General features: G+C 40.2%; 2 pseudogenes; both read left to right on the top strand.

Annotated features, from left to right (window-relative positions):
- Positions 1 to 5,678: 5,678 nt before the first annotated feature.
- On the top strand, positions 5,679 to 8,776 carry LOC130685014 (olfactory receptor 1102-like; annotated as a pseudogene).
- Positions 8,777 to 17,993: 9,217 nt separating this feature from the next.
- LOC130684849 (olfactory receptor 8H1-like) lies at positions 17,994 to 18,871 on the top strand (annotated as a pseudogene).
- The last annotated feature ends 7,958 nt before the right edge of the window (positions 18,872 to 26,829 follow it).

The following is a 26,829-nucleotide window of genomic DNA, read 5'->3' on the forward strand; positions in this document are numbered from 1 at the left end:
ACTTCCTAAGAAACTCTGACTCATATACGAGTTTCCGCAGACCCCCAAGGATCATTGGGGACGCCCTTTGTCTCCTTGCCGACTGCTCCCAGTCCGAGGATCTCCGTTCATCTTCCCCTGTTTGTCTCCTTCTCTGTCCTTTAGCCATGGGAGCCTCCTCATCCCTCCCTGAAAGCTCACCTCCTGAATGCCTGCTCAAGCATCTAGCCACCCTCTCCCTGACGCCTGATATAAAACCAAAACTTCTCCGTAAATACTGCTCCCAAGATTGGCCACCATACCCACTAGACAATAACAACCAATGGCTCGCAAGGGGAACTCTTGATCCTGACATCACTCGCGATCTCTTTAACTACTGCCAGCGCCTGAAAAAATGGAAGGAGATTCCCTATATCGAAGCTTTTCACCTCCTAGCTCAAAATCCCAGCCTCTGCACCACCTGTTCCCCGCCCCAAGTTCTCCTAGCCTGCAGGCAGCCTCCCTCCCCTCCACACACTCCCAGTCCCTCCTCGATTACCTTTGACCCAGCTGATGAACCTCCGCCATACAGGCTTCCTCCTTCGGCCCCTCCCCCTCCTACAACCCCTCCACCCTCCACTGCCATCACTGCTGCCTCCTCCCCCGCAGAAGCCTCCCGTCCTCTCCCTTTCCCCCCCTCTCCTACAACAGCCCCTCCCCCTTCCTCCACCACCATCTCCACCCCCACCTCACCCCCTCCGCCTTCGTCCCCCTCACCTTCCCCCCCACGCAGATCGAGCCTGAGCCTTTCAGCCCCCCTCTAACTAAGTCCCAGGAGCCTCCTCCATCTTTGCCCCCATCACCTGTTTCTCCCCCACAGACTGAACCAGAACCCTTCAGTCCCCCTCAGACTCAGTCCCGAGGGCCTCCCAAAATTATCGCCCCCCTTTGGGAGGTAGCAGGATCTGAAGGCATCGTGTGCGTTCACATCCCTTTCTCCTTAGGAGATTTAGCCCAACTTGAGAAACACCTAGGTTCCTTTTCCACTGATCCCACAACATATATCAGGGAGTTTCAATGGACCCTCCAGTCATACAGCCTCACACATCATGACATTTTCATGCTCCTGGCCAACACCCTCCTTCCTGAAGAGCTTAGACGAGTTTGGGACTTCGCCAAAACACACACTACTGAAACCCACAGGACTGACCCCACCTACCCCCCTGGCCCCACCGCTGTCCCTGAACAAGACCCACACTGGGATTATAACACAGACGTGGGTCTCCGCTCTCGAGATATCTTCGCCTGCTGCTTAATAGCAGGTCTGAAAAAGGCAGCTCGTAAAGTAGTCAATTTTCAAAAGCTCCAAGACATAATTCAAAGGAGGGAGGAAACTCCTTCCAAGTTCTTAGAGAGACTCACTCAAGCCCTATTACAGTTACCAGCCTAGACTCAGAAACGCCTGACGGGAGACACGTCCTTATGACATACTTCCTGGCTCAAAACTACCCCGACATTAAAGCTAAACTCAAAAAGTTAGAACAGGGCCCTGCTACCCCACAGACTGAGATCCTAACAGTGGCCTTTAAAGTCTTCCATAACCAGGAGGAGGAGAAAGAACGCCGTAAAGAAAAGGCTGATCAGGCCAATTTCCAAATGTTGGCCCAGCTGATAAAACCACAAACTGGGCGCCCCTCTACAAACAAGCCCCCCCCAGGAACTTGTTTCAAGCACAGAAAAGAAGGACATTGGTCAAGGGCGTGCCCCTCCCCCAGATCTCCTACCACCCCATGCCCCAGATGCTACAAAAAGGGCCACTGGGGGTCTGATTGCCCAACCACTCGAAGGGGAGGCTGGACGAACAACCCCCATCCTAAACCCACTGTAGTGGGGCTGACAGAAGAAGATTGATGGGGCCCAGGGGCTTCTCGCCTGACCATTTCCATCACCAAAAAGGAGCCCAGGGTTACTTTAATAGTAGACGGTCGCCCCATCTCCTTCCTCCTAGACACAGGAGCCACCTTCTCAGTCTTGCGGGAATACCGGGGCCCTACCACGCCTGCCATTACTCCTATAGTTGGGGTAGGAGGTAAACAGATTTTCCCATTATCCCCACCCCCCCTTTTTGCACAATCCAAGACAATCCCATACCTTTCTCCCACTCCTTCCTGGTTATGCCCCAGTGTCCCATCCCTTTACTAAGACGGACATCCTCTCTCTCCTCCACATTTCCATAGCTATATCCACTCCCACAGCCTCCAGTACTCCCTTTCTGATGGCCCTCATAGCCGACGACCCCCCTATACCCAATGAAAGCTCCAGTTCCGCCCTCATACACCCTGTAGATCCCAAGGTCTGGGACATTACAAGCCCCTCCGTGGCTCTATGTCCTCCTGCCTCTATCAAATTACGTGACCCCTCTCAGTATATCTGTCAGGCCCAATTCCCCCTAACCACTTCAGCCCTCATAAGCCTCCAACCCATCATTCAAGATCTTTTAAACAAAAATTACCTCAGACCCACTCACTCCCCATTTAATACCCCCATATTAGCTGTTAAAAATCCAACGGATCTTTCCGCCTTGTCCAAGACCTTCGCCTCGTCAACATGGCCGTTGTCCCTATCACTCCCTTAGTTCCAAATCCATACACCCTTTCATCGTGGATCCCTGCCTCGGCCTCCCACTTCTCAGTCCTAGATCTCAAGGACGCATTTTTTTTTATCCCTCTGGATCCCTCCTCCCAAGATTTTTTCATCTTCACCTGGACAGACCCATACACAAGACATTCTGAACAACTCACTTGGACAGTTTTTACACAAGGCTTCTGAGATAGTCCCCATATTTTTGAACAGGTCCTAGCTCAGGACCTCAAACAGTTTCATCATGATCACTCCAAGTCCACCTTATTACAATACGTGGATAATCTTCTACTCTGCAGTCCCTCGTGGGAACAGTCTCAACTTGACACTGCCTCCCTACTTAACCTTCTAGCTTCCAGAGGGTACTGGGTATCCCCCGTCAAAGCTCAAATCTCTTCCCCTTCTGTCACTTACCTTGGATTCCTTCTATCTCAACAAAGAAAGTCCATTACCTTAGACAGAAAAGAGCTCCTCTGTGACCTGCCTGTTCCCAAAACGAAGACAGAAATCCTTTCCCTTCTAGGCCTGGCTGGGTATTTTAGAGTGTGGATCCCTAACTTCTCCCTGTTGGCAAGACCCTTATATGACCTCAGCAAGGGCCCCCCTGAAGAACCATTATCCTCCTCACCCCAACACTCTTTCATTAAGCTCCGTCAAGCCCTTGTGGAAGCCCCAGCTCTCCATCTTCCTCATTTGTCAAAGCCCTTCTCATTATACATTCATGAGAGGTCCATTCAAGCTCTAGGAGTCCTAGGCCAACATTATGGCCCATCCTTTGCCCCAGTAGCTTATCTTTCCAAGCAATTAGGCCCCACATTTCAGGGATGGGCCCCCTGCCTACGTGCATTAGCCGCTGGACAGCTCTTGCAGAAGGAAGCTCAGAAACTGACATTCGAGGCGCCCCTTACCATTCTGTCCCCACATCACCTAAAGGATCTCTTAACCTATAAAAGTTTACAGACTCTCCCTCCCTCCAGACTACTGACCTTACTGTCCTCTTTCCTTCAAAATCCAGAAATTTATTTCCTCCCCTGCCAGCCCTTGAATCTGGCCACTCTTATTCCTCTACCCTACTCTCCTCATACTCCCTCGCCTGATTGCCTGGAAGCCCTTCACAACTTCCTTCCATGCCACTCCACGATCTCCAAAGTAGCCCTCTCACACTCCGACCTCATCTGGTTTACTGATGGGTCCTCCTTTAAACATGAGGGCACCCATTATGCAGGATACGCAGTAGTCTCCCTCAAAGACGTCATCGAGGCACGAGCCCTACCCCCCAGTACAACCAATCAACAGGCCGAACTCATTGCAGCCACAAGAGCTTGCACTCTGGCCCGGGACACATCTCTCACACTGTACACTGACTCCAAATACATATTCCACATTCTCTTGTCTCACGCGGCAGTATGGAAAGAATGAGGCCTCCTCACCACAAAAGGAAATTCCATCACTAATTCAGCCTTAATTACTAAACTTCTAGAGGCTTCACAACTCCCACACCGACTGGGCATTGTCCACTGCAAATCACATAAAAAGATGACTCCCCCATTAGAAGAGGTAAGAACAAAGCTGACAGAGTAGCCCGGTCGATTGCCCTATCAGAAGATGCACCAGACAACTATCCGTCTGCCCTTGAGATTTTAGCCTTATCACAAGACACCCTCTGTACCCAGGACAAAGAGTCCCTCTTCCGCTTCTTACACAATCTGTTCCATCCTAGCCCACAATCCTTGATCCATTTTTTATAATCCTTTTTTTCTCTCTCTCCTGAAGACAAAACCCTACTTAACCAAATCACCCGCAGGTGCACCATTTGCCAACGCACTAACCCTAATACCCCCCTCAAGGCCCGACCCTTCCCGGCTCATCAAGCACGGGGTAATGTTCCCGCTGCAGATTGGCAAATAGACTTCACTAACATGCCCCCCATATGGCGTACCAGATACCTACTCGTGTTAGTAGATATATTTTCAGGATGTGTCGAGGCTTTCCCCATCACTAACAAACGAGCATCCGCAGTTGCCTCTATCCTCCTCACCCAGATCTTTCCTAGGTTTGGGATGCCCACTTCCCTCCAATCAGATAACGGCCCTGATTTCATTGCCCAAATCATTCAGAACCTCTCCAAGTCCCTCTCACTCCCCTGGCATCTACACTGTCCTTATCGACCACAGGCTTCGGGAAAAGTAGAAAGAGCCAAAAGGACTCTAAAAGACATCCTGACCAAACTATCTCTAGCACTACACCTTGACTGGGTTCGCTTACTTCCCTCAGCTCTAGTCCGCATTCGGGCCCTCCCAAAGAAACCTTCCTTCTTGTCACCCTTTGAGATCATGTACGGCCACCCAATTCTACCCCCAGGGCTCCCTTCCCACAAAGGACCGATTCCTCCCAATATGGCCCTTCCGCTACTCTCTCTCCTCCGCACCGAATTGTGGAAATATCAGGATTGGCTCCTTCCTGATCCATCCGCCTCCCAAAATCCTCCTGTCTTACAGCCCGGCCAACTAGTGTTTTATAAGCCACCAGAGGATCAGCCCTCTCTCACCCCAAAATGGGAAGGTCCACACCCAGTTATTCTCTGCACCCCCTCGGCCGCCAAGCTCTCACTGCCTGATAACTCTGTCACTTCTTGGATTCATATCTCCAGGTTGAAACCAAACACCCAAGACCCACCTTCTCTGGACACCCAAGACCCATCAGTCACAACCCAGAGTCCTTCAGATACAGCCCAAGACGCTGTCTACTCTACCACGCCTCATCCCTCTGATCCCTTGAATCTCCACATCTCCCGTTCACCCCCTTTGCCATCCATACCTGAATCATGACTTTTTCCTCCTTTACTGCTCTCTCGCTTTTTTTCCTCATTCCTATTGTCTTCCCCACCATCCCAGCCTCCTTTGTATGGTGATTCAAAGTCAGACAGACTTACACAGAGCATCAAACAAAAATTACTGCCCACATTGCCACATCAGACTGCCCTCTGAAAGGCTGCTCCGAGCCTTTATACCTCCACTTTCATCCCTCCACCGAAGTGTTCACTAGCAGATACCTTTATTCTCCCTACCTCTGCTTCCGCTATGACCAAAAGCAAGCCTGTTGCAGGCGATGGCCAGACACCTACGGGGATGTCCCTACTGGTCCTGCGCCATTCACTACATGGGTAACTCCTGGTACCCACAGTATTACTCCTCCAACCATTTCATAAAATATCCTAACAGCTCATTCTCCTTATCAATCCCAGATCCCTGGGACTCTCAATGAGCTGCCGGAGTCACAACCTCAGTTTACTACGGGGGGTCCTCGACCCCCCCACGGTACCCTTCATATCTCTCGAGAGTATGTTCCCTCTCATTCCCAGATCTCTCAAGTTGCATCAGATATCGGACATTACGAAAAAGTCATTATCCAAACTCTTGAAGGCGCCTCTTCATTTTCTTATCCCCGCCCCTCTTCCAATTCCTCCTACTCTTGGTTACAGCTTATTCAGGACACCACCATCTTTCTCAACCACACCCTTAACACCACCAATTGTTTCTTGTGCGCATCACTACAGCGCCCACTGCTAGCTGCCGTGCCCCTTAACATTTCCAATTACTCCTTTCATGCAGGACAACCCTTCCGTCCCCTGGCAGACATACCCCTATGGGAACCAGAATACGCAAACAATCTCACCATCCACCACTGTGTAGGCCCAACCCCTCCCACCTCCAGCACACTTCACTGTCTCTCTATCTACACCCCTACCTCCGGCTCTAAGACTTTTACGCAACCGGGACACTTCTTTTGGTGTAATGGCAGTCTTTTCAACTCACTGCCTCCCAACTCCAGCACACCCTGCATTCTCATCACCCTAATCCCACAGCTTACACTTTACAGCATGGCAGAATTCCTTGAGCACCAACCTCCCTTGCCCTTGCGCACAAGAAGGGCTGCTTTCCTTCCCATTATGGTCTGTATTTCCCTAGCCACCTCAGCCATTGGGGCAGGATTTTCAGGGGGAGCCTTGGGTCACTCTCTATAGGCAATTAGAGATCTCAACGCCAAACTTGAGGGAGCCCTGACATCCACCGCCTATTCCCTGGCCTCTCTCCAAAGACAGGTCACTTTGCTAGCTAAGGTCACCCTTCAAAACCGGTGGGCCTTAGATCTGCCTACAGCCAAAAAGGGCGGCACCTGCGTCTTCCTTCAGGAAGAGTGCTGCTATTACATCAACGAATCTGGCATTGTAGAAACTGACATTACCAAACTCACTGACCTTGCCTCCAGCCTCCACTCTGCTTCCAATTCCAACCCATTCTCTTCAATACTAACAAACCCCTTCCTCACCTGGCTGTGGCCCATTGCAGGCCCCATAATAATCATTCTCCTCGCCTGTCTCTTCTTGCCTTGTATAATAAAGTTTATCAAAACCCAAGTTGGTAAAATCTCTAATCAAACTTTCAACCAGCTTTTACTCAGGAACTACCAGCTTTTAGCCACAGAAGATCCCTCACCCTCACGTAACCTCCTCACCACAGGCTGAGACGGACCCTTCTCTCCACTGGAAACTGTTCCTGGAAACAATGGCCGCAGACGCCTGGCTTCTGGCACCCGTATCCTCTTGGCACCATTGGAATCAACAAGTCCTCGACCTATGGTTACAGGGAACCTTCATTGATTTCCAACCTGAAGAAGTCCTCATCTACTCGTCCTTACTGTGGGGAGTCCTATCAACCCTTTCCTCCCAGTCCTCAAGCCCTCACTCCCTTCTCTGCCCCCGTTCAGCAGGAAGCAGTCAGAGAGAAAGCAACGTCCACAACCCCATAGAGGAGAAAGGGGGGAATGAAGGGCCCCCACTCATAAGATGGCAAACTTCCTGCTTCTCTTCCTGGTCCTTGGTTCCCGCCGGCGCCACCTGAAGCCCAATCACCCCTCGCCCCCCTCCCAATCCCAGCACGTAGCCAATAGCCACCAGCCCTGTAGCAGTGACACCTCAATCAGCTCATGTCCCTTCCTATATAACCCAGCACCTTTCCCTAATAAAGTAGAATTCTCTGGTGAATTGCTGCTGTGTGTCGCTCCTTCCTTTCAACACCAAAATAGTAAGACCAGTTGCACCGACATTTTATATACTTTATGAAGATCTTCAATTTTCCTTCATGAGGTGGCAACATTCAGAATGTGTTTGGAGTCACCATGTATATACTGAAGGGCTTCACAGATGAGCTTGAATTGCAGACAATTTGATTCATCCTGTTTTTAGCCATGTACCTCTTTGCTATGTAGGGAAACCTGGCTTTGGCTTTATAGGTCAGTGGGGATTCCTGACTCCAAAAAACCATGTACTCTTTTCTCAGTGTGCTTTCACCTATCTTAGTGTGCTCTGACCTATCGGTGCCTGCTTCTCCTCAGTAATTACCTCAGATATGTCAGCAGATTTTGTGTCAAAGAATAAAACCATTTGGTTCCTTGGATGTGCAGCACAGATGCTTCTCCTTGTTACTTGTGGATCCGCAGAGGTTGCTGCAATGGTATATGATTCCTATGTAGCAATCTGCACCCATCTCCTGTATGCAATGAGCATGTCTCCCTGAGTCTGTGTGTCCCATATCATTGCTTCCTGTGTTGGTGGCATCCTGCATGCTTCTGTACACCCAGTGGACACATTTAGCCACTCCTTCTGAGCATCTAATAAAATCAGACATGTCTTCTGTGACATCCCTTGTCTTCTGGCTATTTCTTGCTCTGACACTCACACAAGCCAGCTTCTGCTCTTCTACTTTGGGGGGTGGACACTGAGACAGTCACTACCCTGATTGTGCTGATCTGCTATGGCTTCATTCTGTTAGCGATTCTGAGCATTCATTCTGTTGAAGGGAGACAAAAAGACTTTTCTACATGTGGCTCTCACCTAACTGGAGAGATAATTTATCAGGGAATGATCCTCTTCATGTATGTGAGACCAAGTTCCAACCGTGCTTCAGACCATGACACGATGGTGTCAGTATTTCACACCATTGTGATTCCCTTGCTAAATCCCATCATCTACAGCTTGAGGAACAAAGATGTAAAAAAAGGCAATGATAAGAGTGTGTCAGAAAAATTGGTTTATCAACTAGTTCTATTTTTTACACTAAACATTAAACAGAAACAATTTAAGAATGATGTACATTGTGTCAATATCAAGAAGTTATGATATAAATGGTTTGCTTTAGTTTGTTAATGTCTTTTTATTCTTCTTGAACATTTTTAAGTAAAGACCATGACTAAAGGCTGCAATGCTCTGAGTCAGCATCCAGTGTACGGGGCTGTTTCTCCCAGAGCCGGGGCCCATGGGTCCAGGATCAAGGGGTAGAAATGGTGGTGGCACTTCTCACTGTTACTCCTAGGGACCCACTCAAAATTTTGCTTCCTGTATCCACAACCTTCCATTCTCAGGATCAAAGATTAAAGGATGCAATGAAAAATATTTTAAGGGATACTATTTCATAAGAAGGTAAAATTTAAGCATTGAATGAAACTAAAAAGAATGTTGGGTGTCATTTTATTGTTCAATCATTAGATCTAGAAAAGGAAATGACTTTGTTTTATTAAGTTTTTATACACGTTATACAATAAATCATTAATCAGTCCCTCAGTGCAGCATTTTACAAAATTTAAATTGTATCATGTTTGTACCTCTGACTATGCTTATACTGATCCATATTCAATATTCAGTTATACACACACTGCTATTAGTTTATATAACTTGGATTTCCACTTTTCTATTTGAAAATGAAAATGTTTGAGGCCAGAATGTATATGCAAATTTCATCTAAAAAGAGAAAACTTATTTTCAGAAACACATAACTATTCATGTGGTAGACTAAATTTTATGTTATAAAAAAAATCAAGGTTTCCAACCGACATGTTCTTAAAGGTGCTTTGATGTTTATGATTTTGGGGGAAGAATTTTCTGTTGGAATGAACTATCTTTATCAAAAGTGTTCCTTAATGTACATCTCTTAGAAAAATCAAAAGATTTTCAGTATTCTGGAATCATTTTAGGTTTCTACCATTCAAATCAGCATTTCAAACTGATGAAATAAGGGTGGTTGGAATAGTCCTATCTACTAAATAATTTCAATTATTCTTTAAAGGCCATCTGTAAGACAAATTTGGCAATTGTTTTTCCAACATGAAAACCTCAACTTTCTTTCACAGTGGATGTGCACAAAGTGCTAGATGAATCTTCTTCAGCAATGGAGAATGCAAAAGAGAAAAACATCTGGGAGAAAACAATTCAACAATATAAAGCAACCTGGGTACCAGCATTACCTTGTGAAAAAAAGAGCCATTCACAAACATAAGTTACCTAAACTGTGCAACTTATAACCAAGGATATTTTATTATTTGTTGAGCAGCTCTGTTTACAGGATAGCCTGTACTCTGACTACTAAAGATTTTCTCTCCAGCGCAATACCAGCATCTGATAAATTGTTTTCTCTTTTACAGAGTTATTCTCTCTGTAAGTTGCACTGTACCTATATTTTTGAGAAAATTTAGCTAGTATTGCGAAGATCAGACTGTCCTCTGTCAGCAACATTGGAAAACGTCTACCAGCAAATAAATGTTTCAAAAGCCCTTAGTGTTTTTCTTAATGCCTTCTTTAATATAATAAGGGACTCTATTTTTTCAACTGTAATAATAGTAGTATTCTTAGAATGATGATGAAGAATGTGAACTCTAGAGTTGGACTGACTAGTTTCAAATGTGAGGTTGTTTTGGACCAGTGAACTCTACTAAAGGCTTAGTTTTTATTCAGTGTCCTGAGAAGTCTTGCAGGATGTGTGAAGAAAGCGACAGGCTCCAGCGCACTGCATGCCAGCACCACTCCAGCTCTTCCACTGAAATTAGAGTCAGAGGGACAAGGTCACACAGAGAGACAAGCCAGGAAACTGCAGTGCTAATTCTAAGACTGAGATGATGGATCCAGGGCCAGGGTGGCAGCAGAGAAAGAGCTGAGAAGTAGTCAGACTCCGAAGAGATTCTGTATTTAGCACAGCATGCCAATTGGCTGGATATGAGGCATGTGTGATAGAGGGAGAAACCCAGGACCATGTCTGTCTGAAGAAGGAGAAAGATCGCTTTCCATGATGTGGGATTATCATGTAGGCATCGCTAGTACTACATTGATGTTATCTCGTGAAGATAAACTATGTTTATTATATATCTAAAGCCCTTTGACTATTACCTGGAACTTGGTAAGCACCCTATAAAATATGGCATTACCGTATCTATCAATTGTTTGGAAGTAAACACGGCTGTTCATATTTTAGTCATGCTCTATTCTAGTCTTAATTTATTTTCAGGTTTATATGAAAGGGCACTTGGGTTTTGCACCATAATCAAGAAGTGTATATCCTAAATTACAACAGACTACATCATACATGAAATATTATACTCACTAATATAATAGGGAAATTACAGGCCAAAAGCAGGTAGTTCACACCTTTCATATTGATCCTCATACAGCTAAAAATAACATTACATACATGCTTTCTAAATTATAGTATGAAGTATATAGATTAACTTAATATAATTAAAAGTTAATTTTATTTGCCTTGTCTTACTGTAAATAGAATTTGATTAAATTTAATTACCATTTACCTCACTATTTCCTTAAATTCATGGATCTGTTGACTATCTTTGCCAACATTAACCAAAATAATATATTTCCTATCATAGAAATAGACATGAATGAAAGCAAGCTGAAATCATAGTCATAAAGAATGAAGAGCCTGAAAATGCTTAAAATGACACAATGTGTATACAAGAAGATAGCCAAAAAAAATGCATTATTCGACAATACATATTGATCAAATATTTACTTTAATTTCCAGCACCAACAAATAGCATTAGCTATATAGACACTAAATAATATGGACACCAAAGGAAAAATAATTCATAATATTTTGAAATGACATTGACATATAATCAGGGAAATTTAAAAATACATGAGGTAGAATATAATCCATTCTTAAAAGAAATGAGTCTTTATTGACAGTTTTGGATTAGTGGAAAACTAAACTTTTAACTCCTAAAGGAGAATTTTCACTTTTGCACTTTAAATATTTAAAAAGTATTTAAAGAGTAGTCAGATATAGTTTTGCGAAGAAAAAACCAATATTTTAAAAATATAAATTTTATTGCATCATTGCTTGAAGAAATCTAACTGGTTACAAAAGATCAAACAAACAAAAATCAAAGACTTGGAAAGCAGAAAAATATGTTCTTCAACAAATTTGAAAAGCAGAGAAAATTGAAACTGCAATTCCAGATTATAGAGGAAAAATTTTAAGGGGAATAATAGCATTTACTTAACTAAAGTTTACAAGTTGCCACAAAATCTGAATTCATTGTTAAGTCTTAGTTTTAAAACTCATCTTTGTTAAAAATTTTGAAAGAAATGAGTCAAGCATATATTTCAAGCATTTATTTGTAATGGCCATAACAAACCCATAGAAATTAGGAAAAAGGCAATGATTTTTAAACATATATAGAATTTCAACAAAAGCAGTTTTACTGAAGCTTGTTGATCCAATGGAAAAATAAGGTTGTAAAATATTTAGTTGGTAACCACCAAAGAGATATTTCTCTATAGAGATTTTTAAATTGATGAATTTACAACATTTCAGGTACAAAGCATGGCAAGATGGATCCTGGTATTTCCCATGTACCAAGAACACATTCACCTCAGGTTTCAACAACAAAGGAATTATCAAATTGGCATGAACTTGTAAGTGTATGCAGAAAGCTGCAAAAACTTACATAGAAAATAAATGCTCCTTATATTTGTAAGACATGAACGTACACACATCATTATAGGTCTAGAAGAACATATACTAAATCACTAGTTACTGTGAAGGCATTTCTAATCCTTAATTTTTTCAATATTTTCCAGGTGTCTCCAATGCTAACAAATACCATTCTAAATCTGAAATTATGAAGTGCTACATTCTCCAGAAGTATTGTGCATTCATCAATGAAATTAATCTCGCACATGTCCAAATGACCAAACCAATTTACAAAATGCAAGTGAATATTCTTTTAAATATAATCATTGTGCATTTGTCAATTAAATTGATCTTTGTCATATACAAACATCAAAAAGAATTTACAAAAGGCAAGTGATATTCTTTAAGAAAAAATCTTGTGCATTAAAAATTTTGCAGAAATATAAATCTTCTGATGATTGTGGCCAGTATTTATTAGTAGTGCCTCAAATGCTTTAGATCCATTATTTGATTTAATCTTTACAATCACTCTGTGGACCTGGAATTACTATTTATTTTGTGCAGTTGAGAAAACTCAGGCTTAAATTTCAGAAGTTATTAAGGGTTTTACAGCTAAAAAGGTAGCAGACCTAGAACCTAAATCCTGGAATGTTTGGAACCAAAGCAAGTGTTTGTCTTCACTCTGCCATTTTTTCTCTAAAAAATATATGAACCAACTTCTGAAATTGTTATCATTTTGCTAAAATGAAGTTTATTTGCTTAAATTCCCAGAAATTAGAATATGTGTGAGACCTTGTAGGATATACTATAAATCATGACAATTAATACTTTTGAGAGTCATTTGCCCTTAAAAACATATATTTAGACTGTATGTTTAAAACATAATTTCATGGATTCCGATTACAGTGTAGATTTTGTAAAGACGTATTCCCAGAAATGTCCAAGATGATATTTAGTAAAGGATGACTCAACAGAAAAACAAATTAAAGGATTCAATTGCTTTTGGTGAGAAAACAAGGAAACATATAAAGGGAAGAAAAAAATGTCTTACAAGTTTAGCATCACTATTATTTTAATGGCCTGGAGGCCTCTCTCTTCCATATGATTCTAATGAGAGCAATTTTCACTTCTTTGTTCCTAAGACTGTAAATGTGTGGATTCAGCATGGGGAATAACGATTTTGTAAAACACAAGCTACTTGATCCTTTCCCAAAGAGTAGGACTTAATTGGTTTTAAGTAAGTGAACATCATAGTGCCGTAAAAGATGGTGACTCCCAGGAGACTGGACGCACAAGTAGAGAAGACTTTCTGCTTCCCTGAAGTGGAAGTAATTTTCAGGATGGTAGACAGAATAGACACATAGGATGCAGATATTGTGATAAGAGACACCATTAGAGTGGAACCAGCACCAATGAATATCATCATATCGATGTCATATGTGTCAGTGCAAAACAGGCTACAATTGGGGATGTGTCACAGAAAAAGTGATGGATTACATTGGTCAGAAAATGCAATCTGCTCACAGAAAGCACATTGACAGTGGCATTCATAAATCCAATGAAGTAGAACCCCAAGATAAGGGCACAGCAGAGCCTTGTGGACATAATGATGGGGCAGTGGAGGGGGGGGTTGCAGATGGCTACATAGCGATCATAGGACATTGAGGAGAGAAGAAAACATTCAGTGGCACTCAAGAATACAAAAAAGTACATCTGGGTGAAGTAACTCATGTAGGAAATATACTTGGTGGAAGTCAGTAAGTTCCCTAAGGTTTTAGGTGTGATGATGTTTGAATAAGTGAGGTCGAGAAATGACAGGTGACTGAGGAAGAAATACATGGGGGTGTGCAGCTGGACGTCCAGGCGGATCACCAGCACCATGCCTGCGTTCCCCAGCACTGTGATCAGGTACATCAGCAGGAACAGCAGAAAGAGAACCAGCTGGACCTCCGGGGAATCCGTCAGCCCCAGAAGGATGAAGTCTGTCACCTGCGTGGTATTCCTTCTGCCCATAGTGGTCAGCTGGTTGGAACTGCTGAGAAGTCAGCATTGATACTTAGCAGCAATGACTTCAGATAGGCTTTCATCTATATGAATGACATGACATATTTAGTTTAGTGTCATGTTGTTAGAAAGTGATAATAATGTGCTATTAAATCTTGGCTGTGATTCTACCAAGATATATTGACTCCTGAAAGCATTTTCCTAATACTGTCATCCTATTTACCTTTAAGTTCAGCAAATGTGAGAAAATAGGCTAGAGATACAATAAACAATGATAGTGCATTATTTCTCATCATTTTGTTTCCAATATACATGACAGTTAATATACATGGCAAATAAATTTCAAGTTATATGAGTTTACTGGAGTGTATCAAACCTATAGGCCACATATTAATATCAATTTCATAAGATACAATGTTTTCCCAACTTGGGCATTCAAAATCATGTCTTTTAAATACTGTATTTTATAATACGCACATTACTTGTAGATCCTGATTCCATCAACTCTCTATTTCTGGTCCACAAACCCTGGCTTTTTTCCTGATAAGCTGTAAATGATAAGGATATGCATAATCTTCTTATAAGATACGCATTTTATTTGACCTTGATCAAAGCCCTCATCTTGAGAATAATACTTACTGTGAGCCATATTTGATAGGAAAAAATCCTTATTCCAAATTCCATATTATCTGTCTAGAAATTTGTCAACCTCACATGTTGCTCACAAATTAAATCTGAAAACCATTTGAGTCTAAACCTTCTGGAGTTTTCCTTGAGAGAACTTCTGTTTAAATTATAGGACATTCATGTTGTTTTATTCCGAGGTAGAAAGAAATGAACCCAGAACACTTTTATAAGTCTTGGCCAAATGGAACATTTGATCCAAAAGAATGTCAGGGAGCTACTGTGAACATAAGTGGAGTGGAATAACCATGCCTTTCATGCTGGTAATTCCAGAGCCCTTATGTTCTGGGGGTTGATGATCAGGCAACATTGATTCATCCCTAGGACCAGTTTCCAAGGAAGATGGCTTGGCCTGTTTTGCTTGGCATGTTTCCAAGGATACAGGTTCAAGGGCTAATTGCAGCTCCCTTAGGTTTTCAGGAACTGGTTGCCTTTTCCCTTAAAGGCCACCCGATGGAGAGCCTGGGGGTTTGGTCCTCCTTTGTGAGGCCCTAAATTCTTGACTAGAATGGTGGAGATTCTATTACTGGAGAAACAGACTAAATATTTAGTCTAAGTAGTCTAAATAAATAGACTAAAATTTATTGAAATACCATGACCCTTGTTACATTAGCATTTGATAAAAACCATAATTTCAGTATAAGCATTGACAGGAGCCCCATCACTACCTTCCCCCAGAAAAGTTCATCAAATGATAAGTAGATCTTTTGAGGCATTACAAGGAAAATGTGGTGCAAGCTCCTCGGTTTGCTCTGGCAGTCACCTCATCCACCCACAGAGCCATGCGGGTGCAACAGGGCTGACTCTTTTCATGTGCTTGTTCTGTATTTTATCTTATTCTTTTTTATCTATAAAAGGAGAACAGAAAGATCATTTGGTCATTGTAACCCCAGGGGGAAATATGTTCCCAGCCTGGGGCAAATAAACCTTTGACGCTGAAATCAATCAAAGGGAGAAGTAAAGTGGGAGAAACCCATTTATTGCTGACAAGCGCTTGTCTTCTCCTGCTCGACTGTGTCTCTTGCGACTGGGCTGCTAAGGCCCCAGCAAACCTCTCCCATCCTGCTGCGTGCTCACTCTCCACCTGCTTTGTAATCACCTACTGACACTATAGGGACTATTTCTCTCCACTCCTTGAAGTACGTATTGATATGGAGCTGCAGTAAGCCCAGGAGAGAGATGCTGCAAATATTGCAGTTTTACCTGCAGTCATGAAATGAGGATTAGATACTGTATATATGACATAATTTTAATAATTATGCAAATCTATAGGTACACAAACAAGCATTATATGAACAAAATAAATAATCAGGAGAGATACATCAAAATGTTACAAGTTTTGATTTGTTTTCATTTTGTTCTTTGAGTTTTGTTATATTCTAATTTTCTCCTAATGGACATGTTTACTTCTATAATAACTTCCCCCTTTTAGAAATAAAAGTGTTTCATTGTAAAAAAAAAAATGGATCATTCTATTCCCGATGGTTTCAGTCAGAGTAAGGAGGTATTTCTCCAGAAATAGCTTCTCCACCATTCTAGTCAAAAATCACAAAGGAGGACAAACCCCCAGGCTCTCCACCATGTGGCCTCTAAGGGAAAAGGCAACAAGTTCCTGGAAACCTAAGGGAGCTGCAATTAGTCCTTCAACTTGTGTCCTTGGAAACACGCCAAGCAAAACAGGCCAATCCATCTTCCTTGGAAACTGGTTCCCCTGGAAGATCAAACTTTGCATGATCATCAATCCTCAGTAAATGAGGGGCCCTGGAATGACCAATGTGAGAGGCAAGGATACTCCGCTCCACTTATATTCACAGGAGCTCCCTGACATTCTTTTAGATCAAATTTTCCATTTGACCAGGACCTGAACAAAAGTTCTAGGTTGATTTATTTTTACCTCAGAATAAAACAGAATGAACACACTAAAAATTAAACAGAACTTCTTCCAAGGAAAACAAATTTAATTTGTGAGCAATATTTGAGATTGACAATTTTCTAGAGAAATAATATTGGATTGAGGTTTTTTTCCCACCAACTCTGGCTCACAGTAAGTATTATTCTTAAGTCAAGATGGCTTTAAGTTAAGGTAAAATAAAATGGGACATTATCATACCAGGGGTATGCATACCCATATCATTTAGACCATACCAGCAGTAATGCCAGGATTTGCGGAATCAGAAATAGAGTTGATGGAATTGGGAACTACAATTAATGTTCATATTTTAGAAATACAGTATTAGTATTAGTATTGATTTTGAGTGGTCAAGAAAGGAAAACATCTTATGCTTTGCAATTAATATTAATTTATATGGTCCATACTTTTAATACATCCTTGTAAATTCACCTAGCTTGAAATTTCTTTGTTATGTATATTAAGTGCCATGTATACTGGAAACAAAAGGTAGGTAAATAATGCCCTAAAATTGTTTTCCTCTCTTTGTTTATTATATCTATAGTATATTTTCTCACATTTACTGAAATTGTATGTAAAAAGGAATACATTATGAAAATGCTTTCTGAAGCCTATCTATCTTGGTAGACTCATGGCCAGCATTTAATAGTTCTGACTCTGGATTAGTTTCTTAAACTGGACCCTTTTTTCATCTAAATAACATGGTTAATGGTGACATCTATGGCATTATATTCTCATGTGAACTAAATACATTACTAAAAGGAAGCCTTTACAACACGGTCAGGTTCATTCTAATTATGCCATATGTAAGCTATTATCATGTCATACTAAGTGTCAGTTTATGCACATTTCTATATTTGGCCATGAAATTAAGATTTTTTTATTAGTCATATTCTTTAAATCACTCATTATTATCGCTTTCTAGCAACATGACACTGATATAAATGTGCCATGATATTCATACAGACACAGGCCTCTCAGAAGTCACTGCTCCTAAGTATCAATGCCGACTTCTCAGCAGTTCAAACCAGCTGACCATTATGGGCAGAAGGAATACCACGCAGGTGACAGACTTCATCCTTCTGGGGCTGACGGATTCCCCGGAGGTCCAGCTGGTCCTCTTTCTGCTGTTCCTGCTGATGTACCTGATCACAGTGCTGGGGAACGCAGGCATGGTGCTGGTGATCCGCCTGGATGTCCGGCTTCACACCCCCATGTATTTCTTCCTCAGTCACCTGTCATTTCTTGACCTCACTTATTCAAACATCATCACACCTAAAACCTTAGAGAACTTACTGACTTCCGCCAAGTATGTTTCCTATGTGAGCTGCTTCACCCAGATGTACTTTTTTGTTTTCTTGGGAGCCACAGAATGTTTTCTTCTCTCTTCAATGGCCTATGATCGCTACGTAGCCATCTGTGACCCCCTCCGCTACCCCGTCCTTATGTCCACAACGCTCTGCTGCTCCCTCATCTTGGGGTCCTACTTCACTGGATTTATGAATGCCACAGTCAATGTGCTTTATGTGAGCAGATTGCATTTCTGTCACTCCAATTTAGTCCATCACTTTTTCTGTGATGTATCCCCAGTTTTAGCCCTGTCTTGCACTGACACGCATGACATCCAAATGATGATATTCATTGGTGCTGGTTCCACTCTAATGGCGTCTCTTATCACAATGTCTGTGTCCTATGTGTCCATTCTGTCTACCACCCTGAAAATTACTTCCAATGCAGGGAAGAGGAAAGCCTTCTCTACTTGTGCCTCCCATCTCCTGGGAGTCACCATCTTTTATGGGACTACAATATTCACTTATTTAAAACCAAGTAAGTCCTACTCTTTGGGAAAGGATCAAGTGGCTTCTGTGTTTTACACAATTGTGATCCCCATGCTGAACCCACTCATTTACAGTCTTAGGAACAAAGAAGTGAAAATTGCTCTCATTAGAATCATGCAGAAGAGAGAGGACTCCAGGCAATTAAGAGAACAATGATGCTAAACTTTTAAGACATTGTTTCTTTCCTTTGCTCTATTTCCTTGTTTTTTCTCCACAAACACTGAATCCTTTAATTTGTTTTTCTATGAAGTCATCCTTTACTTGACCAGTAAATTCTTGGACTTTCCAGGAATTTGCCTTTACAAACCTACACTGTAATTGGAATCCATGAAATATGTGTTAAAAATATGGTCTATGTAGATGTGTTTTAAAAGGCAACTGATGCTCCAAAGAAAAAAAACAGAATTGTTGTCTTATAAAGTATATCATACAAAATCTCACACATAGTCTAACTTCATAGAATTGTATTAAGGTAAAAGCTTCATTTTTAGTACTATAATTAACACCTTCAGAAAATTGTTTCATTTATTATATAGAAGAGAAATAGTAGGGTGATGACAGGCACTTACTTTGGATCCAAGTATTGCAGGATTAAAATTCTAGACCTTCCATTCATTTAGTTCTATCACCCTTAATTACTCCTGAAATTTAAGCCTGAGTTTCCTAAACTGGACAAAATAAATAGTAATTCCATGTCCGCATAGTTATTTTAAAGATTTAATCAGATAAGAGATGTAAAGCATTTAAGGCAATATTAATACATCCTGGCCACTATCACTAGCGGTACATTCTTACAGATGCACAATGCACAATGTTTTTTTTATTAACGAACATTCACTTGCATTTTGTAATTTCCTTTTATGTTCATTTGACTGACAAACACAATAGCTTAGGAAAAACTAGCTCTTCACAGTTTTGGATTTAGAATAATACACGTTCATATTGGAGAGATATGAAAAATATGAGAAAACTCAGAGAAATAGAAATGCCTTCACAGTTATTAGTTTAGTACATGTTCTTCTAGATCTGTAATGATGTATGTATATGCATGTCTTATAAATGTAATGAACATTTCTGTCATTTTCTATGTACGTTTTTTGGAGTTTTCTGCGTTCACTTATAAGTTTAACCTTTGAGAATTCTTTTGTTGTTGAAACTTGAGATGAATGTGTTCTTGGTACCTGGGAAATATCAGGACTCATCTTGCCATGCTTTTGACTGAAATGTTAAAATTCAACAACGTAAACATCTCCAAGCAGAAATACCTCTTCAGTGGTTACAGACTGAAGATTTAACACGTTTTTAAAATTATTTTTGTATCTTTTTCTATATCTATATTTTCTATTTTTTCTGTTATTTTCTATTTCTGTATTTTTCTTATTTTTCTGTTGTGTCTACAAGGGTCAGTAAACTGCTTTTGCTGAAGTTCTGTGTATATTTAAAAATCATTGCCTTTATCCTTATTTCTGTAGGTTTCTTATGGCTTTTGAAAATAAATTACTGAACTAAATGCTTTTCCCTGTTTGTTTCCTTTACAGGTAATCCCACCTAACATTTTGTATATTTGACTTGTGTCTTCTGTTTCCTCTCTGCCCCTACTCCTCATCATGTGAGCTTTATGAACACAGGATTTTTACTTTGTTTTCATGTATCCCCAGCACCTACAACAGTGCCTTAATAAATGTATCTGAAAGAAGAATTTTACAGTTGATGGAACTGGGACACAGAGATTCAGTACCTGGCTCATGGTCCCTCCACTGATTAAAGAACAGCCTCACATTTGAAACTAGATAGTCCAACTCTGTAGTTCACATTATGCATCACCATTCTAAGAATACCACTTTCATCAGAGTTGAAAAAAATAGAGTCCATTATTATATTAAAGAAGGCATTAAGAAAAACATGAGGGGCTGTTGGGAGGTATATTTGCTGGCAGACATTCTCCACGAATAGAGGACAGTGTGATTTTGGCAGTACTAGCTAAATTTTCTCAAACATATTGGCACAGTCCTATTTACAGAAAGAATAACTCTGTCATGAAAGAACCAGTTTATCACATAATAGTATCATTTAGAGAGAAAAGCTGTAATAGTCAGGGTACAGCTGTCCTGTAAACAGAGCAGCTCAACAAAGAAAAAAATATCCTTAGTAATAAGTTGCAGAGTTTAGCAAACTTTGGTTTGTGAATGGCTTTTTTTTCACAAGATAATCCTGGACTTAGCTTGCCTCTATGTTGTTACACTATTTTCTCCCAGATGTTGTTCCCTTTTTCATCCTGCATTGTTTGAAGAATATTCATCCAGTATTTTGTACGCATCCAATGTGAGAGAAAAGTGTGGTTTTCATATTGGACTGAGCTCCCAACTTTTGTCTTAGTGGTGGATTTCAAAGAATAAATCAATTAACCTAGTAGATAGGGGGTTATTTAGGCCACCCTTGACTTATCAATTTGAAATCCTGACTTGAATGTACAAGCCTGAAATGATCCTGGAATACTGAATCTTTGAGTTTTATGAGATGTATATTTAAAAACACTTTTGAAGATTTTTCTAAGAGAAAACCCTTCCCCCCAAAACATACACATCAAAGTACCTTTAGGATCCTGTGGCTTTGATCCCTGGATGCCAGGTAACCTAGGCTTTAGGAGTGGACAAGGGATTTGCCCTATGCCGAGCGAGACTTTAATGAACTTTACTCCCTCTGTTCTTCCTTGCTCTCTACTGCCTGCAGGGCTGCTGCCATTTGATTCTACTCTTGCTTTAATGAATCTCTTCCTTACCTACACTTGTCCTGGTTGAGTATTCTTTCTCAATCAGAGCCAAGAAACCTCACCTTTCTAGGCTGAGTCGTCACCGAGTGAGCAGAGAAAACCTGCCCAGATGCAGCTGCCCAGCAGCACTATTAACCTTCCTATTGTGAAACATCATATAAATAATTTTGAGTTAAATTTTTTATTTCTTATTAACTAAGAATAATTTAGGATTATGTTTTTAATGTTCAAGCTAAGAGATGTAGTTTTGTCTTTCAAATACGAATTTTAAATTGCACTGCAGTCAGAAAATGTGACTTCTATACATTATGAATTTATAGACATTTATGGCTTCATTGTAATCAACTTATATAAACACCTCATAGATGCTCAGAACAAAAAGATTCAAATGTGGATATGAAAAGTGGGTATCAAAATTGATAAAGTCTAACCTTATCAATTATAGTATGTTTAGATTATAAATTCTCAGCAGGTTGAAACAGAATAACACAAATTAGTGATACAACATGTAAGAAGGTGAAAGTTGTGTAGAAAAGGAAATAAAATGTGAAACAGCTTAGGGGTTGTGGACGAGGGACATGAGGAGTGATCAGAGATGATATGCTCAAGGTAGCCTAAATGAAAAATTGGCATTTGAGCCAAGATTTGAAGAAGGGAAGAGCTAGTCATTGAAGCACATTGTAGTAGAATATTTCAGACAGGGGGCACCAGTGCAAAGGCCTTCTGCTGTGGGATGGGCAGGCTGCAATTTGAGAAGTAACAAGGACTATGCACTAAGAGACTCATTCTATGTTGAGGGGAGGAATAACAGGAAACAGGCAAGAAGAATCTGTATGTCACAGGAGATAGGGGCTGTGGAGACAATCACAGTGGAGGGGCTGACGGGGACGCTTCAACTTCCTCTCATAAATATTTTTTCAGGGAAATCCTTCAGTGATAGGGTTACACTGAAAGAGGTGAAGGGGAGAGCCGTATTTGGAGGAAGTGAATTTCAGGCAAGACAAATAGTAAAGACAAGGTTCTATAAAATGAGTTTCTTTTCCTAATGTTTTGCATCACTTTGGTTTGGTAAAAACTGCAAAAAAATATAATACACTAGAATTTGTATTTTGGATCATTCTGATAGTCTATCTTTGTAGAGGAATTTATTACACTTAAAAATATAAAATTATTATATTTTTCTCTAATACATTTATATTTCATAATACAAATATTTCTATGGCTTCCTTTACAGGGAAATACTTTTTTTTAATTGTTGTTTTTAAGCTATTTTTAGATAGTTTATCTACCCTTACCTTTACCACCCAAATTTGAAAGGCATATATCTTGTGCAAATTCCTACTATAATCTGCGCAGTTCTCTGGAAGGCATTCCTAAATGTGTCTCTAACCTTTGTGAATGAGCATAAGTGTGAATCTGGCTCTATCTGATATCAAGAAGCCAATTTGATTCAATCTGTTTTATGTTCACTAATTTGCTTCTTCAGGAATTTTGGCAATATTTCTTAAAATAGAACTAGTTAGGAAAAATAATCGTATTTTTAATTTTAATGCAGAAGGTATCCTAAAGGTAGTGAAATAGACACAAACTTGAGGAATACAACTGATTAACAAGAACTTTACAAGGGCACCACAGCTTTAACAAACTGAAAAAAAACCCTCAGAGTTTTTATTTTGAAGTCTCAAACATCAAACATATTTAAAATTGAATGCCTGTCTTCACCATGATATAAAAAATGAGATGTCTGGCAAATTTCACACATTATGATCACTTCTGGGACATAGTCCCAAACATCACATGCACGGGTCAAGAGCAAGAGTTCTGGGAGGGTCTGTCAGGAAGACACCCTGAAGCCGAGGCACAGACATGCCTGACCCACTATGGAGAGATGCATATTACAGAGTCTAGAGGGAAGGTACAGAAAGAGCAGCTAGAAGAGAGAAGGAGGGGAGTGATACCAGAGACACGGATGAAGAGCATATCAGAGAATACATATGGACATTTAATCATAACCTTGGGCAAATCCAATAGTTTACTATTTTTTGTTTTGAGTATGAAAAGGATGGCACGTTCTTTCCTCTTATATTACAGTAGTTTTCGTAAATTGTCACAGAATAGTTTATAATGTGAAATATTACATTGTTAAATGAAGTTTGCAGGGGTCAGAGCCAACTAATAAACATCAAAGAAGATAATTAAAAATCCTGAAATCAAATATACACATATGCACACACAGATCCCTTCACATGAGTTACCTGCAGCCACACCCAAATCTGAAGACTGATTCTCTATGGGAGGTTTGATTGTGATGTAGGATACATGATAGTATCTAACCAGTTTCCTCCAATTAGTTGAAGTCATATGTACAAAGCATAATTTATCCAAACTTGTCTCCAGATCCTTACTATTAGGGAAAAAAAATATTTAAAAAGGAATATGTCTCTTCATTCCTGTGTCATCTTAAATCTACAATAATAAATGCTTTTGAAAAAATCCTACAAATAGGATTTTCAACTAATGTAATATTTTTTTAATGTCAGTATACACACAACTGTCCAAATACCTAAGAATGATACAAACAACAGAAATTTAGAATCCTCAACCTTAATGATTTTATCACTGTGCTTCCCCAAGCAAAAAAAAGAAGCAAGGACATTTTATTCATATTTTCATCAGTGATACATTTGCTAGGTGTTGTGGAGAGCACATATATGAATAAAACTCTTCTCAGAAAGCATAAAAGCTTGTTGGAGAGAGAGGAATATTATCAACATGCACATTTTCTTTTAACAACATCTCATCAGGTTGATCATAAATTCCTTTCAATATACATTTTAAATATGATTGCCCATCTACTTTGATTAGTATTCAATGATTTATGTGTGTCAGTGAGTTGATTAAGCCTCCTACACAGGATGCAGTGATCAGGAGAAAACAAAACATTTAGTCATTGCCACTGTACAAAGTGAAGGTTTCACAATGGCTATATAGCGATCATATGCCATTGCTGCCATCAAGAAGCCCTTAGTGGTGAGAAATGACTGTATGTTTTAAACTACATAATTAATTTCTAGTCTATATATATAGAATTATGTAAGAAATAGAAAGAGATGAAATTTCTCAGACCAATGGTCTTTTTTTTTTCTCCTAGGAAATTATAGAGCAAGGACTAAAATGAAAATTTTTATTGCTGGTGGGAAGCATTTATCTTTTATTTATTTTAAACATCCCAATAAAACACTATGATTGTTATATAATCAAAATTCAATCACTTCTTATAATTATCTGCAAATCTCAAATTAACCCTTCCCTTTGCTTCCATACTTTCTTGATTGAAATTCCAGTCATCTTTTCCTCTGAGAACATAACACTCACACACATACACACACACATTATAAAGTGCCCTGATACTAAGTGTGCAACTTACTTAAATTTTATGTTTACATACATAAGTATAACCAACACACAAACCATGGTGCAGATATTCTAGCATTACAAAATGCCCTTTCATGGCCTTAATATCATAACTTAGCATTATCTGTTGTCAAATCTACACAGATGGGATCATACAAAGAGACACTTTTTTGTGTCTGTCTTCTATGGAACATAACATTAGTGAGATTCACTTACATTATTGTATATCAATAACTTTTTTTAAAAAGTGCTGCTTTGCAACAGCATGGATGGAGCTAGAGGGTATTATGCTCAGTGAAATAAGTCAGGCCGAGAAAGACAAGTATCAAATGATTTCACTCATCTGTAGAGTATAAGAACAAAGAAAAAAAACTGAAGGAACCAAACAGCAGCAGACGCACAGAACCCAAGAATGGACTAACAGTTACCCAAGGGGAAGGGGCTGGGGAGGATGGGTGGGAAGGGAGGGACAAGGGGGTAAAAGGGGCATTAATATTGGCACACATAATGTAGGGGGAGGGGCACGGGGAAGGCAGTACAACACAGAAAAGACAAGTAGTGATACTACAGCATCTTACAACGCTGATGGACAGTGACTGTAATGGGATATGCTGGGGGCACTTGGTGGGGGGAGAGTCTACTAAACTATGTTCCTCATGTAATTGTAGATTAATTATACCAAAAAAAAAAGTGCTGCTTAGCCTCCCATTTTGTGACTACATGAACAGTTATGGGTCACTTTTTTGGTTTCAGTTTGTGGACATACACACTCATACTAAGTGGAAATACTGTCACAGGAAGTATACATAGTCAGCTTGCTGCAAACAGTTCTCCAAAGTGGTTGTGCCATTTTCATAACCCTGTCAAAAATGTATGAGCAATGAAATTGAACATTTTTGCATGTATTTATTGGCTTTTAATGTCTTTCACTACAAAATTTCTTTTCTATTTTTTCCATATTTACCTGTCTTATTTGTATTATTCTTATAGATAGGCAGCAATCAATAATATGATTCCTGGAAATGAGCTCTCTGTCAGATACACACATTATCAATATCTTTCCATATTCTGTGGCTTGCCCTTTTAATTTCTTAATGGTACATTTCCAGAGACAGAAATCCTCAATCCAAACAAAACCCAATTCTTCCATTGTTCTTTTTATTTTTACTATTTCTGTGTCCTTGTTAAGAAGTTTTTGCCCATTTGGATGTCATGAAGATATAGACTTATGTTTATTTCTAGTGGCTCTATTCTTTTATTTTTCACACACATATAATTCTATCATCCATCATAAATCAGTCTTCACGCATGGTGTGAGTTAAAAGTTATGTTCATTGTTTTCTCTGTAGATATCCAATTCCTCTAGCACCATTTGTAAAAAAAAAAAAATGCAAACCAAAAGATATCATCTTTGTATTAGTTACTCTGCTGTAAAACAAGTAATTATACATGTGCTTATCATTCTTTTGTGTTTGTTGGCATGTTTATCCTTAAGCTAATATCACATTGTCTTAATTGCTGTAGCTTTATATTGAGTATTATGATTTGGTAGTGTTGTTATAGGCAGAAGGACAGACATGAGTGGGGTGCAGAGGGTATTAAGACAGCAAAGCCCACTAACAGGGACTCAAAGAGTTAACCAGATATAACCACAGAGCTAGAAAGGATTCACAGAGTTAATTCACTAATTAGCTGAAGTTTCAAAGGCCTGGAGTGACTTGGAATGTTCAGACACTCCCCAGATGAAAAAGCAATTATAGATAAAGAAAAGCATCAGAGCACAGCCCATGACTTCATTGTAACAAGTAGATTAGGCCTCCAAGGCCAATTATGGTCAGTCAAGGACTTCTCTGC

The sequence above is a fragment of the Manis pentadactyla genome, chromosome 9 (genome assembly GCF_030020395.1).
Source record: "Manis pentadactyla isolate mManPen7 chromosome 9, mManPen7.hap1, whole genome shotgun sequence".
NCBI classification, from domain to species: Eukaryota; Metazoa; Chordata; class Mammalia; order Pholidota; family Manidae; genus Manis; species Manis pentadactyla.